Below are 14,229 nucleotides of genomic sequence, written 5' to 3'. Positions count from 1 at the left end.
GATTTCACCAGGCGTCGCAGGTAAACAACTCCAGGATATATGTATTGAATTTCGCTTTGCTGAAACCCCGTGCAAGGTTCAGCATTCAGCGTATACTGTTAACTGAAACAATATTCCGGCCACTATCGTTTTATCATCCTAACTGCATGCATTTTTCGTAAGTCATCTTGGTGTCATAGAGCAATACGTATCCCGTGTTGCAGTTTACTATCTAGTGAGCAAAATACGAATGCACGATATATCCGACCAGCTTTGTGATTGGACCGAAGAGATTTTAGCAAAAAGAATAGAGCATACCATCATCAACGGAGAGAAATCTTCCGGCGTACAAGTAACTCCGGGTGTATCCAAAAGGAGTCTTGAAAGACGATTACTTTTCACTGTAATACACAAATGACCAAGTGAACAACGTCGGAAATTCCGTGAAGCTTTTCGCGCATAACGCTAGTGTATAAAGAAAACCCTCAAAGCTGGAGTATCGCACTGAAATGCAGGAATACCTGCAGAGGACCGACGCACGTTGCAGGGACTCGCAGTAGACTCTCAACGTAAACAAATGTAACGTAATACGCAGAAATAGCTGAGGCACCCATTACTGTACGATTACACGATTGCAGAACTGTCACTGGGAGCAGTCACTCCACAGGACTCTAGGAGTGCAGGTACGAAATGACAAAGTCGGGTCACGACGTAAGACTAATCGGAGTACGACAGATGAGGGACTGGGTTTCATTGGAAGAACCTCAGAAACTGTAGTCGACAATATAGAAAGTAGCTTACAAAAAATGGTTCAAATGGCTCTGAGCACTATGGGACTTAACATCCGTGGTCATCAGTCCCTTAGAACTTAGAACTACTTAAACCTAACTAACCTAAGGACATCACACACATCCATGCCCGAGGCAGGATTCGAACCTGCGACCGTAGCGGTTGCGCGGATTCAGACTGAAGCGCCTAGAACCGATCGGCCACACCGGCCGGCGGGTGTTTCGGAGCGTACTGTTCAGCGTACGTTATTAACGTAGGGCACCGCAGCGGATGACCTCAACGTGTTTCCATGTTGACTCAACGACATTGTCAATTATGAATGCTGTTGGCACTTACTCCTTGATACCGTGCCGTGACTCAATGGAAACGTATAGCCTCGTCGGATGAGTCACGATTCGTTTTTACACCGAGTCGGCAGTCTCCTCCCGATACCCCGTCACCCAGGCGAACGGGTCCTCCAAATATGCACCGCGCCACGGACAGAGGCCGGCGGGAACAGTATTAAGCTATGGGGGGACGTCCATCTCGGCTTCCAGGGCACCTGTGGCGGTAGTCGAAGACACCACGACAGCTGTGGACTGCGTGAACATTACTGTGAACCATCTTCCACCTGCAACATTTAGGGCTTGATGTCTTCCCCGACCGTGATGGTGTTTTTCGACAGGATAACTGTCCGTGTCCGAGGGCGAAAATCATACTACGAAGGAAAAATTTGTGGTTAGGTCTTATGGGACCAAACTGCTGAGGTCATCGGTGCCTAAGCCTATACACTACTTAATCTAACTTAAACTAACTTACGCTATGGATAACACACACATTCATGCCCCATTAGTTATGTGATCTACCCATCTAATCTTCAGCATTCTTCTGTAGCTGCACATTACGAAAGCTTCTATTCTCTTCTTGTCTAAACTATTTATCGTCCTTGTTTCACTTCCAAACATGGCTACACTCCATACGAATACTTCCAGAAACGAATTCCTGACACTTATATCTATACTCGATGTTAACAAATTTCTCTTCTTCAGAAACGCTTACCTTGCCATTGCCCGTCTACATTTTATATCCTCTCTACTTCCACCATCATCAGTTATTTTGCTCCCCAAGCAGCAAAACTCCTTTGCTACTTTAAATGTCTCATTTCCTAATCTAATTCCCGCAGAATCACCCGATTTAATTCGACTACATTCCATTATCCTCGTTTTGGTTTTGTTGATTTTTATCTTATATCCCCCTTTCAAGACACTGTCCATTCCGTTCAACTGCTCTTCCAAGTTCTTTGCTTTCTCTAACTTCGGTATGAGCTCTAATTTCTCTGATTTTTCTCTTCTTGGTCGTTTTGCGTGACTTGTATGGGAGAAAGTAATATGGTATCTCACTGTTCTTGGGAAGTGCGCTCTCGGAATTTCAACAGTAACCTCGTCTGAGCCACCCAGTGCTTCTCTTGCAGCGCCTGCCACTGCAGTTTGTCAAGTGTCTTCGTGACGCCCTCGCGCCCACAAAGCGGTCCTGTGACGAAACACACCGCTCCTCGTTGGATCTTCTCTGCATCTTTCATTAATCCAATCTGGTAAGGGCCCAGGAATACTGAAGAGTCGGTCTTACAAGTGTTTTGTAGTCCACTTCTTTCGTGGATGATTACACTGAAAAAATTTGAAATTTGTGGTAAGGTCTTATGGGACCAAACTGCTGAGGTCATCGGTCCCTAAGCCTATACCGTACTTAATCTAACTTAAACTAACTTACGCTATGGACAACACACACACTCATGCCCGAGGAAGGACTCCAGTCTCCAACGTGACATACTACGAAGGCTTGAGCGTAATGATAGTGAAGTGACGTTCATGTCTTGGCTACCAAATTCCCATTAACTGAACCTAATGGAATGCACCTGGCACGCTACAGAGAGCCAGCACCGCGCTCAAAACCCACCGACACGTAAATTACGGGAATTGCGTGACCTGTGTGTAATGATCAGGTGCCACGTAGCTCCGGAAACGTATCAAGGAAACGGCGAATTCGTGCCATGTACAATCGCCTCTGTACTGCGTTCCAAATGGATAACAACAAGCTGTTGAGGGAGTGGTCGTCACGTTTTTGCTCATCGATGGAAAAAAAACGGATCTTTGACGGTGACCGCCAGGGTAGGGGGAGGCAAAAGCCACGTGTCGTGGTAGCGCGGCCCGCGGCGACGCGTTAACTGGAGAAACTGCCCGGTATGCGGTGTCGCCCGGGGTGATGACGGGCGCCCGGCGCGGCGTGTTGCTGACGGCTCGGCGAATGCCGGCGTGGGGCTGGAGGCGGGACGGTGTGGGTCTGGCGGCGTGAAGCTGGGGGCGGGAGGCGGCGGGCAGGTGTCGACGCGGCAGCCGCAGAGCTCTCGGCGCGCCGCTCCGGCGCGTGTGGCACGCCGTGCAGGGAGGGATTCCAGCCTAGCCCGGGCTGGCCCGCCACACTCGCCGCCACCACCTCTGCCACAGTTCAGCCGCCACTGATGTTCAAACCGCGCAACGCAGTGGCTCCCGACCTGCGGGTAACTACTCCCTGAAGAGTACAATAAAACCTTCTGTGGGGTCAAAACAAAATGACATGACTGAGCTCAAGTCATGAAGCTAGACTTTTATTGAAAGATCAATTGTATTATTGTTCCGTAAAGCTGCAATACTGATTACACAAGTTACCAGTAATTACATTTTTTTTAACACTAGCATCAACATGCGGCACGACGTGGTGGTTACAGCTTGCGAAACAAATGTCTGATCAACACCTTCCTCACATAGTCTACTCACTGTACACATGTACTTTGTAATACACACTTCTGTGACAGTAAAACTGAGACACAGCCTGCAAAATGCATCATATATGCTTAAATATCTGATTAAAATGCCTTCTCCCAGTTGTAGGTAGTTCCTGCAACGGGCCAGAATTTGCTGCATTACTGGTTCAAATAGCTCTGAACACTATGGGACTTGACTTCTGAGGTCGTCAGCCCCTAGAACTTAGGACTACTTAAACGTAACTAACCTAGGGACATCACACACATCCATGCCCGAGGCAGGATTCGAACCTGTGACCGTAGCGGTCGCGCGGCTCCAGACTGTAGCGCCTAGAACCGCCGGCCTGACCACGGGACAGAGAGGGCATATTGTGGACGCACTGCACTGCAACACGTGGGCAACGAAACGTCTATTGTTCTCATGCATGCATCGCGAAAGGCCTTTGATCATTCCTATTATTTCCGTTAATACTATATTCTGGGCGCATTATGGCCGCAGAATTTCGATTAGTTAGTATAAGCCAATCGTGAGTGCGACAAGTGTTCTGGTCAACATAGACGTTCTTGATTCCTATATTCGTTCTTTGTATTCTCTTATGGCCATTCCCAATGTGCTTTTCAATGCATTTTTCTAATTTTAACCGTTTTAAGAGCTCGCGACGCTTGCACTTTCGATAATACGCAGTTACGCGTTGCCTGTCTTCAGTATTTGATCGTCTCTGTCCTTGCATTGTGATTGTAATCCCCATTGTGTTTCCTTCCTATTTTCATCTCGATACAGGCTTATTGGGAAAACTGTTTTAATGATTTCACACACCCTCTAAGTACTCTTCCATAATCCTAAGCTCATCTTTCCCTTGGTCACAGTTTCGCCTTTTTGTAATAGGCTGAGCTACGTATATTACACACAGGTACACAAATGTATTTCAGCGTTTGAGGTAAGTTTGAAACTCTATGAGTCTAGGAGGTGCGGGACAGGTTCACTGACGTATTCCGCTGCGCAAATATTTGTTGACTAAATGTGTTGTTCGTATAGATTGGTTTCCAGAAAGGTTTTTCAACAGAAAATGTCATATATGCTTTCACCAATCAAATTTTGAATGATCTGAATAACCGAACACCACCCATTGGGATTTTTTGTGATCTCTCAAAGGCTTTTGATTGTGTAAATCATGAAATTCTGCTAGACAAGCTCAAGTATTGTGGCATGAGTGGGACAGTGCACAAATGGTTTAATTCGTACCTAACTGGAAGAGTGCAGAAACTTGAAATAAGTAGTTCTCATAATATGCAAAGATCAGCAAATTCCTCAAACTGGGGAACTATCAAGAATGGGGTTCCACAAGGGTTAGTCTTGGGTCCTTTGTTGTTATTAATATACACTCCTGGAAATGGAAAAAAGAACACATTGACACCGGTGTGTCAGACCCACCATACTTGCTCCGGACACTGCGAGAGGGCTGTACAAACAATGATCACACGCACGGCACAGCGGACACACCAGGAACCGCGGTGTTGGCCGTCGAATGGCGCTAGCTGCGCAGCATTTGTGCACCGCCGCCGTCAGTGTCAGCCAGTTTGCCGTGGCATACGGAGCTCCATCGCAGTCTTTAACACTGGTAGCATGCCGCGACAGCGTGGACGTGAACCGTATGTGCAGTTGACGGACTTTGAGCGAGGGCGTATAGTGGGCATGCGGGAGGCCGGGTGGACGTACCGCCGAATTGCTCAACACGTGGGGCGTGAGGTCTCCACAGTACATCGATGTTGTCGCCAGTGGTCGGCGGAAGGTGCACGTGCCCGTTGACCTGGGACCGGACCGCAGCGACGCACGGATGCACGCCAAGACCGTAGGATCCTACGCAGTGCCGTAGGGGACCGCACCGCCACTTCCCAGCAAATTAGGGACACTGTTGCTCCTGGGGTATCGGCGAGGACCATTCGCAACCGTCTCCATGAAGCTGGGCTACGGTCCCGCACACCGTTAGGCCGTCTTCCGCTCACGCCCCAACATCGTGCAGCCCGCCTCCAGTGGTGTCGCGACAGGCGTGAATGGAGGGACGAATGGAGACGTGTCGTCTTCAGCGATGAGAGTCGCTTCTGCCTTGGTGCCAATGATGGTCGTATGCGTGTTTGGCGCCGTGCAGGTGAGCGCCACAATCAGGACTGCATACGACCGAGGCACACAGGGCCAACACCCGGCATCATGGTGTGGGGAGCGATCTCCTACACTGGCCGTACACCACTGGTGATCGTCGAGAGGACACTGAATAGTGCACGGTACATCCAAACCGTCATCGAACCCATCGTTCTACCATTCCTAGACCGGCAAGGGAACTTGCTGTTCCAACAGGACAATGCACGTCCGCATGTATCCCGTGCCACCCAACGTGCTCTAGAAGGTGTAAGTCAACTACCCTGGCCAGCAAGATCTCCGGATCTGTCCCCCATTGAGCATGTTTGGTACTGGATGAAGCGTCGTCTCACGCGGTCTGCACGTCCAGCACGAACGCTGGTCCAACTGAGGTGCCAGGTGGAAATGGCATGGCAAGCCGTTCCACAGGACTACATCCAGCATCTCTACGATCGTCTCCATGGGAGAATAGCAGCCTGCATTGCTGCGAAAGGTGGATATACACTGTACTAGTGCCGACATTGTGCATGCTCTGTTGCCTGTTTCTATGTGCCTGTGGTTCTGTCAGTGTGATCATGTGATGTATCTGACCCCAGGAATGTGTCAATAAAGTTTCCCCTTCCTGGGACAATGAATTCACGGTGTTCTTATTTCAATTTCCAGGAGTGTATATTAATGACTTGCCATTCTATATTCATGAAGAGGCAAAGTTAGTTCTCTTTGCTGATGATACAAGTATAGTAATCACACCTGAGAAACAAGAATTAACTGATGAAATTGTCAATACTGTCTTTCAGAAAATTACTAAGTGGTTCCTTGTAAACGGACTCTCACTGAATTTTGATAAGACACAGTACATACAATTCCGTACAGTGAATGGTATGACGCCATTAATAAATATAGACCTTAATCAGAAGCATATAGCTAAGGTAGAATATTTCAAATTTTTAGGTGTGGCCATTGATGAGAGATTAAATTGGAAGAAACACATTGATGATCTGCTGAAACGTTTGAGTTCAGCTACTTATGCAATAAGGGTCATTGCAAATTTTGGTGATGAACATCTTAGCAAGTTAGCTTACTACGCCTATTTTCACTCGTTGCTTTCATATGGCATCATATTTTGGGGTAATTCACCACTGAGGAATAAAGTATTTATTGCACAAAAGCGTGTAATCAGAATAATAGCTGGAGTCCACCCAAGATCATCCTGTAGACATTTATTTAAGGATCTAGGGATATTCACAGTAGCTTCTCAGTATATATACTCTCTTATGAAATTTGTTGTTAACAACCAAACCCAATTCAAAAGTAATAGCAGTGTGCATAACTACAATACTAGGAGAAAGGACGATCTTCACTATTCAAGATTAAATCTAACTTTGGCACAGAAAGGGGTGAATTATACTGGCACTAAAGTCTTTGGTCACTTACCAAACAGTATCAAAAGTCTGACAGATAACCAACAAGTATTTAAGAAGAAATTAAATGAATTTCTGAATGACAACTCCTTCTACTCAATAGAGGAATTTTTAGACATAAATTAAAAGAAAACAAGAAAAAACAAAAAAATATTAAAAAAATAAAAAATAAAAAAAATGGAAAAGTTGTTATATTAACTTAGGTATGTTGTTAAATTAACTTAATTATGTCATGTATTGGAAAATTTGACTCGTTCCACATCATTACGAAATATCGTATTCATGATCTGTGGAACTAGTATTAATCTAATCTAATCTAATCAGGGCTATGATCAATATGGTAGATTGTTCATGCACGCTAGTTATGAGTCTCGCCAACTAGTGAAGGTATTGTGCATATTCACTGAGATGGACTGCAATGTACCATTCATAAACTAAAAATGAGGATAAGAAAGTTCCATTTAATCAGCAGTTAGCAAATAAACAAACAGAAGCGTACGGCAGCTTCAAGGTTTGATTAAAACCATTAAAATACATAATATATTGACAGGAATAAAAACTATAAGCTTAAGCTTGGGGAAACGCTGGAACTGCTCGTCTAGCTCAAGCGGCTGGAGTCGATCCAGACAGCTGTTTGTTACTTTAAACTAATGGGTCTCTGCTGGCCACATCGACATATCTAGTGACACTATTTGTTAGCAGGCCTGTCTTAAGCACGTGACTGCTAGTTTCCACTCGTGCAATCTTATGACCCAGTAGCTCTGGGAACACTGAGCGAACGCATTCCAGCAGGGGCTCCCATTCCGGCAGAGAAGCAGCAAAAAACGATGTATAGGCGACAGTTGTTGACATTGTTTATACCAAAAAAGGCAAGAAAACCTCCCTCGCGCAGACACACGCAGGGAGACGAGCGTTCGGGCAGTTGCGTTATACTGTCGAAATCCGTCACATGTGATTGGCCGCGTGTCCCCAGCTCAGGTGAAGTTGGAGAAGAGAGATCCTAGCCAATAAAACCCTACGTTGCTTTTTAACAGACAGTTCTCTAGGCTACACTCATAGACGCGTTGAACCGGTAAAGATACATTTCTGGCCAGTGACGTAGGAGTTTGCGTCCGCAGCTCGTGGTCGTGCGGTAGCGTTCTCGCTTCCCGCGCCCGGGTTCCCGGGTTCGATTCCCGGCGGGGTCAGGAATTTTCTCTGTCTCGTGACAACTGGGTGTTGTGTGGTGTGCTTAGGTTAGTTAGGTTTAAGCAGTTCTAAGTTCTAGGGGACTGATGACCATAGCTGTTAAGTCCCATAGTGCTCAGAGCCATTTGAACCATTTGAAGGAGTTTGCATTTCGTGCCTTGCCTCTCCACAGTAAGCACCAGTAGCGCTACACGTCTCGTAGGACTTCTCGTATAGTTGCTTACGGTCAAAGACAAAAAATAAAGAACGAGTCCAGTACAGGTATCCCTACCATCGGAAATACAGACAACTCGAATTTCAGCGTTAACCTTACAGCAAGTAGGTGCTGACCTTTCACAATGCCTAAAGGTTACGCTCGGACCTTCTGGCAACAGCAGAAGAGAATCTGTGTTGAAGGGAGAACCACTTGTCAAGATTCTTTAGTATGACAAAATATGGCATCTGTCAGAAAAAGACTGACACCGTAATAAAATGAAACCTAATGATGTATGTAAAAAACCACATGAGTCATCCACATTGCTCATTCGTCTTGACTCTGGATTTGCAACGCACCCCGGTCACTCGATACGTGCACTTGCAGCTGGGGCTGACGGTCCCCTTTCCCATCTTGAGCGTTCATTAATAATCCCAAGGACGGTGTCGGTCGTACGGAGCAATTGAAACCGCTCTTTCCAAAACGGGACGCGCCAGTAACTCATATTTCGCGCCGCGCTAGTGACAGGCTGGAGGTCGGCGATACGGGGCTCCGAAGCCACCGGCACGCGTGTTTTCGCCCGACTCATCCCGCAATCCGTTATGCCTAACGCTTCATTCCCAGCTTGCCTGAACTTTCGCTGTGCGGATGGGCGCAAGAATGTCAGACGAATTTCATTATCACGTCGTGACGGTGGTACATCATCCGACTCCCGATTACGTCGTCCCGCATAGGTAGCCGGCCACGCGCATTTTAGCGAAACATTACCACTACCTATAGGGCCATACCGCCTTCCCCTGGAGTTTACTCGAACAAAATTTTCATTTGAAAAACCGTTTTACAACGGCTCCGACCGTAAAAACAGTGCATCCAATTGCAGTGCATAATTACTGTACAAGTGAACAAATTTTGTGTTGATCAGCACTTTGAGGTTTCTGCATGTGAACTTCAGCTAGATAATGTAGTATTGATATCAGAAACAGTCTACAGGTCCCCAATAGGAGACTGGGAGCTATTCATAAAAAAGTTTGACTCCCTATTATGGTGTCTGTCAGACAAAAAGAAAATATAAATCTGTCATTTCAATGTAAACTTTCTAAGTAATTCTGATAGGAAAAGTGAACTAGAAGTGTTATTAACAACATATATCTTATAATCAGTGGTAATTTCCCTACATGTATAGCTCAAGACAGTAGCACTCTAACAGATATGTATTTGTACAGACGGAGGATGTAAAACAAACACATACTTTGCCTGTAGTAAATGGATTGTCAGACCATGATCCACAACTGATTAACTTACAAAACCTAACAGGGTGTACACTTCAGAAACCATTAAGTAAAAGTGTGAGGTCGCTCAACCCGATAGCTATAGAGTACTTCAGAGAAAGTTTAAGAAATGTCAATTGGGGAGATGTATATAATGAGCCAAATGCTAATGATAAATGCAACATATTTCTTGATAAATTTATATCCCTTTTTGAACATTGTTTCCCAAAGAAAATTACTAAATGTAATACCACACACTTTTCAAAGAAACCTTGGATTACTACAGGTATTGAAGTGTCTTCATAAAGAAAAAGAAAACTGTATGAGACCTCAAGAACTAGTAAAGATTCAGAAGTAGTTTTACACTATAAAAATTATTGTAACACACTGAGAAAAGTTGTAAGGAAATCAAGAAATATGTATGTTAGAGAAGAAATTCAACATTGGCAATAAAATCAAATCAATATGGAATGTTGTTAGAAGGGAGACAGGAAAAGTAACCACTGGGGTGGGTTCGTTCAAATAGCTCTGAGCACTATGGGACTTAACATCTGTGGTCATCAGTTCCCTAGAACTTAAAACTACTTAAACCTAACTAACCTAAGGACATCACACACATCCATGCCCGAGGCAGGATTCGAACCTGCGACCGTAGCAGTCGCGCGGTTCCGGACTGAGCGCCTAGAACCGCTAGACCACCGCGGCCGGCATGGGGTAGGTAGTATTACCGTTAAAGAGAATGAAACCATCCTAACCAACAGTACACAAGTAGCTAATGTATTTAACAACAATTTCTTAAGTGTAGTGGAAAAAATTGGTGAGAACAGTTCAAAAGAAAAAGCCAGGAAATACATAGCAATGTTAGTTTTGAAAAAATTTAGTCAGATTAAGTTTCACCTAACAACCTCACGTGGAATAAATAAAATTATTAAATCTTTGAAAAATAAATGTTCTTTTGGAGTAGATGACATCTCTAATAAGATACTAAAACAATGTGGAGCAGCTACAGCTGATGTTCTGAGTCACATATGTAATGCATCACTAACTCAAGGTATTTTCCCAGACAGGTCAAAATATGCCATTGTCAGGCCTCTCTACAAAAAAGGGGACACCACAGATGTCAATACTTATCGGCCAGTATCCTTACTTACAGCATTTTCAAAAATCTTTCAGAAAATAATGTACTCAAGTGTTGTTAGCCATCTCAACAGTAATGGGATACTTAGTAAATCACAGTTCGGATTTCAAAAATGCTGTTCCACTGAGACAGCAATATACATTTTCAGTGTCCACATAATAGTGTTTAAATAGTAAAATGTCACCAATAGGAATTTTCTGTGACTTGTCCAAAGTATTTGATTGTGTGAACCATGACGTTATGTTACAGAAATTACAATTCCATGTTATAAATGGAATAGCATATCGGTGGTTTAAGTCATACCTACAGAACAGGAAACAAAAAGTTCTTTATATGGGTCAAGTGATTTAAATAAGTTTGCCACTTCATCTAACTGGGGCGAAATTACAGTAGGTGTTCCACAAGGTTGAATCATGGGTCCCCTTCTGTTCTTGGTGTATGTGAACGACCTTCTTTCTTATCTGAAACAAGAAGCTGAACTGACACTGTTTGCTAATGATACAAGTATAATTATTAATCCAGTAAAAGAAACTCCAATTGAAGATGATACAAATAAGGTCTTTGGAAAAGTTATTAATTGGTTTTCTGCAAATGGGCTTGGTCTAAATTTTGAAAAAAACGCAGTACTTCAAATTTTCTGCTGCAAAAGTACAGTTCCTTCAATAAATATAACACATCAACAGAAGTCAGTAGACAGGGTAGAGCATACTAAGTTTTTGGGCGTGCACATATATGAGAATCTTAATTGAAAAATTCATATTTGGATCTTCTAAAGTGACTAAGTTCAGCAACTTTTGCAATCAGAATAATTGCCAATTTTGAGGATATAGAAATTAGTAAGCTAACATACTTTGCATACTTTCACTCTGCCGGCCGCGGTGGTCTAGCGGTTCTAGGCGCTCAGTCCGGAACCGCGCTACCGCTACGGTCGCAGGTTCGAATCCTGCCCCGGGCATGGATGTGTGTGATGTCCTTACGTTAGTTAGGTTTAAGTAGTTCTAAGTTATAGGGGACTGATGACCACAGATGTTAAGTCCCATAGTGCTGAGAACCATTTGAACTTTCACTCTCTGATGTCATACGGAATAATATTTTGGGGTAACTCTACACTTCGACAAAAAGTATTCACTGCTCAAAAGAAAGTGGTTAGAATAATGTGTGGGGTACATAGTCGCACGTCTCGTAGGCATCTTTTTAAAATGCAGAATTCTTACAACAGCCTCACGGTACATTTACTCACTAATGAAATTTGTTCCCGACGACATGGACCAGGTTAAAAACAATAGTAACATTCATGATTACCATACCAGAATAAAGAAAGACTTACACTATCCTTTACTCAACCTATCTTTGGCACAGAAGGGGGTAAAATATGCTGCTACAGAAATTTTTGACAAATTACCAGATGAAATAAAATGTCTGACAGACAGCAGTAACAGTTTCAAAAGTGAATTTAAATCATATCTCTTTGATGCCATTTCAAGCTTTCGACGACGTCCTCCGTTGCCATCGGCAATAATTATCCGAAGACCGTATGTTACGTTATTTATTTGGCCGAAGTGATTTGTGGAAATGTCACGAGACATTATGTCGCTGTGTATGCTAGAACATTGCTAGCGATGTTGATTTCTATAGATGGTAGTTGGTTCAACTTATTTCTATATTAGGTCCGTTTCCACGCGTCTTGGGTATAGCCGCTGTGCAACAACTTTAGACGGGACAGCGTTTACACCTTTAAAAGGTGCCTGCAAAGTGCGCTCGGTACTGAAAAGTTACAAAGAAATAAGCTGAATCACACGCCACCTACCGAAATCAACATCCGTCACAAACGTCGACATAATCTGTGGTAGCACACGGGCGTTCCCTGACTTCTTGAAGTCTCCATGACAAAATTCGGCGACATGACTAAAGACCCACCCGACCTACGGATAGCTCCAGACAAAATCATCGAAAGCCTAAGAGTGCATACAACTCTGACGCGTCAAGAACTCCGTGAAGCATTTATTCACGAATGTCGCCGCGATAAACTACGTTCTCTTAGAGGGAGTGGTTTGCAGCAGTTATTGTAAAAATAATTAGAAACGTCTGAAACAAAAGCTTGTACTCAAGTAATTTCAGTTTCTTAACAGAATTTTGTGTAGATACAGAGACTGACAGCAACCAAGCTTTCTTAAAGAAATACTACTCTAAATATTGTTATTTAGGATTTTTGTGGGTATTTTTTGACTGCTGTTTGACATCATTGTCTTTTCAAGGTAGTTTTGCTAAACAATATTTTTATCCTAGAATGAAATTTTCACTCTACAGCGGAGTGTGCGCTGACATGAAACTTCCTGGCAGATTAAAACTGGGTAGCTCTGTCGGTAGAGCGGTTTCCGGCGAAATGCAATGGTCCCGAGTTCGAGTCTCGGTCCGGCACACAGTTTTAATCTGCCAGGAAGTTTAATATTTTTATTCTGTTTACGTGTCTGTAAAATCATGTTCATTGGCCTAAATTAGTTGCAGAAATGTAATGATCATCTAAAATAGCAGCTTTTAAGAGTTTTTCAAGATGTCCTCTATTATTAGATTTGAATACTTATCTTACCTAAAACGAAAAACTGCAAGTGTTCCACTTTACTGTGGATTTGTTAGTTAACATTTAGCTTCAAGTTGAAGGGTATAAACGATTCAGTAGTTGTATATATGACTAATTTCTTGTTCGCATAGAATTTAAGTACTGTCTTAGGCGCCTATTTGTTCTTCGGAAACTTATAACTTGCAGTTTGAAACCACAACAAAAATTTGACGAACTTTCATCATAAAGTCAGGGCTGGAAGCTGAGTCAACTCGATGTTTCGAATGCTCCTTTGCGATCTTCCTCCCGAGCTTACTGGTTGCTATGGTAACTTTGCGATTCATTTGTCTGTTGTGGATCTGTTTCTACGTCCACCAAGTGCGGCAGCGTATGTGTTTCGACCCTACCCACACATTCAGAGGAAGTGAGATTCAAATATACTGCAGTGATACACTCAACTTTCTGGTGTGTCCCGTGTGACAACTGACTGCTCTTCTTTGCTCACAAAAGACATTGCTGCCTCCCTAATAATCTAGTCGCAGACGGAAGCGTAAACTGTGACCCTTCGCTTATTTAAAAAAAAAAAAAAATTGTTCAAATGTGTGTGAAATCTTATGGGACTTAACAGCTAAGGTCATCAGTCCCTAAGCTTACACACTACTTAACCTAAATTATCCTAAGGACAAACACACACACCCATGCCCGAGGGAGGACTCGAACCTCCGCCGGGACCAGCCGCGCAGTCCATGACTGCAGCGCATCAGACCGCTCGGCTAATCCGGCGCG

General features: G+C 43.8%; 1 protein-coding gene across 1 annotated transcript in view; it reads right to left on the bottom strand.

The window, feature by feature from the left end:
- LOC126473866 (mannose-binding protein C-like) overlaps window positions 1–14,229 on the bottom strand; it is a 793,976-nt gene that overhangs the window by 461,507 nt on the left and 318,240 nt on the right. The window lies entirely within an intron of this gene.

The sequence above is a fragment of the Schistocerca serialis genome, chromosome 4 (genome assembly GCF_023864345.2).
Source record: "Schistocerca serialis cubense isolate TAMUIC-IGC-003099 chromosome 4, iqSchSeri2.2, whole genome shotgun sequence".
NCBI lineage: Eukaryota > Metazoa > Arthropoda > Insecta > Orthoptera > Acrididae > Schistocerca > Schistocerca serialis.
Note: the sequence above shows the minus strand (reverse complement) of the source record. Positions and strands in the feature narration are given on the sequence as shown.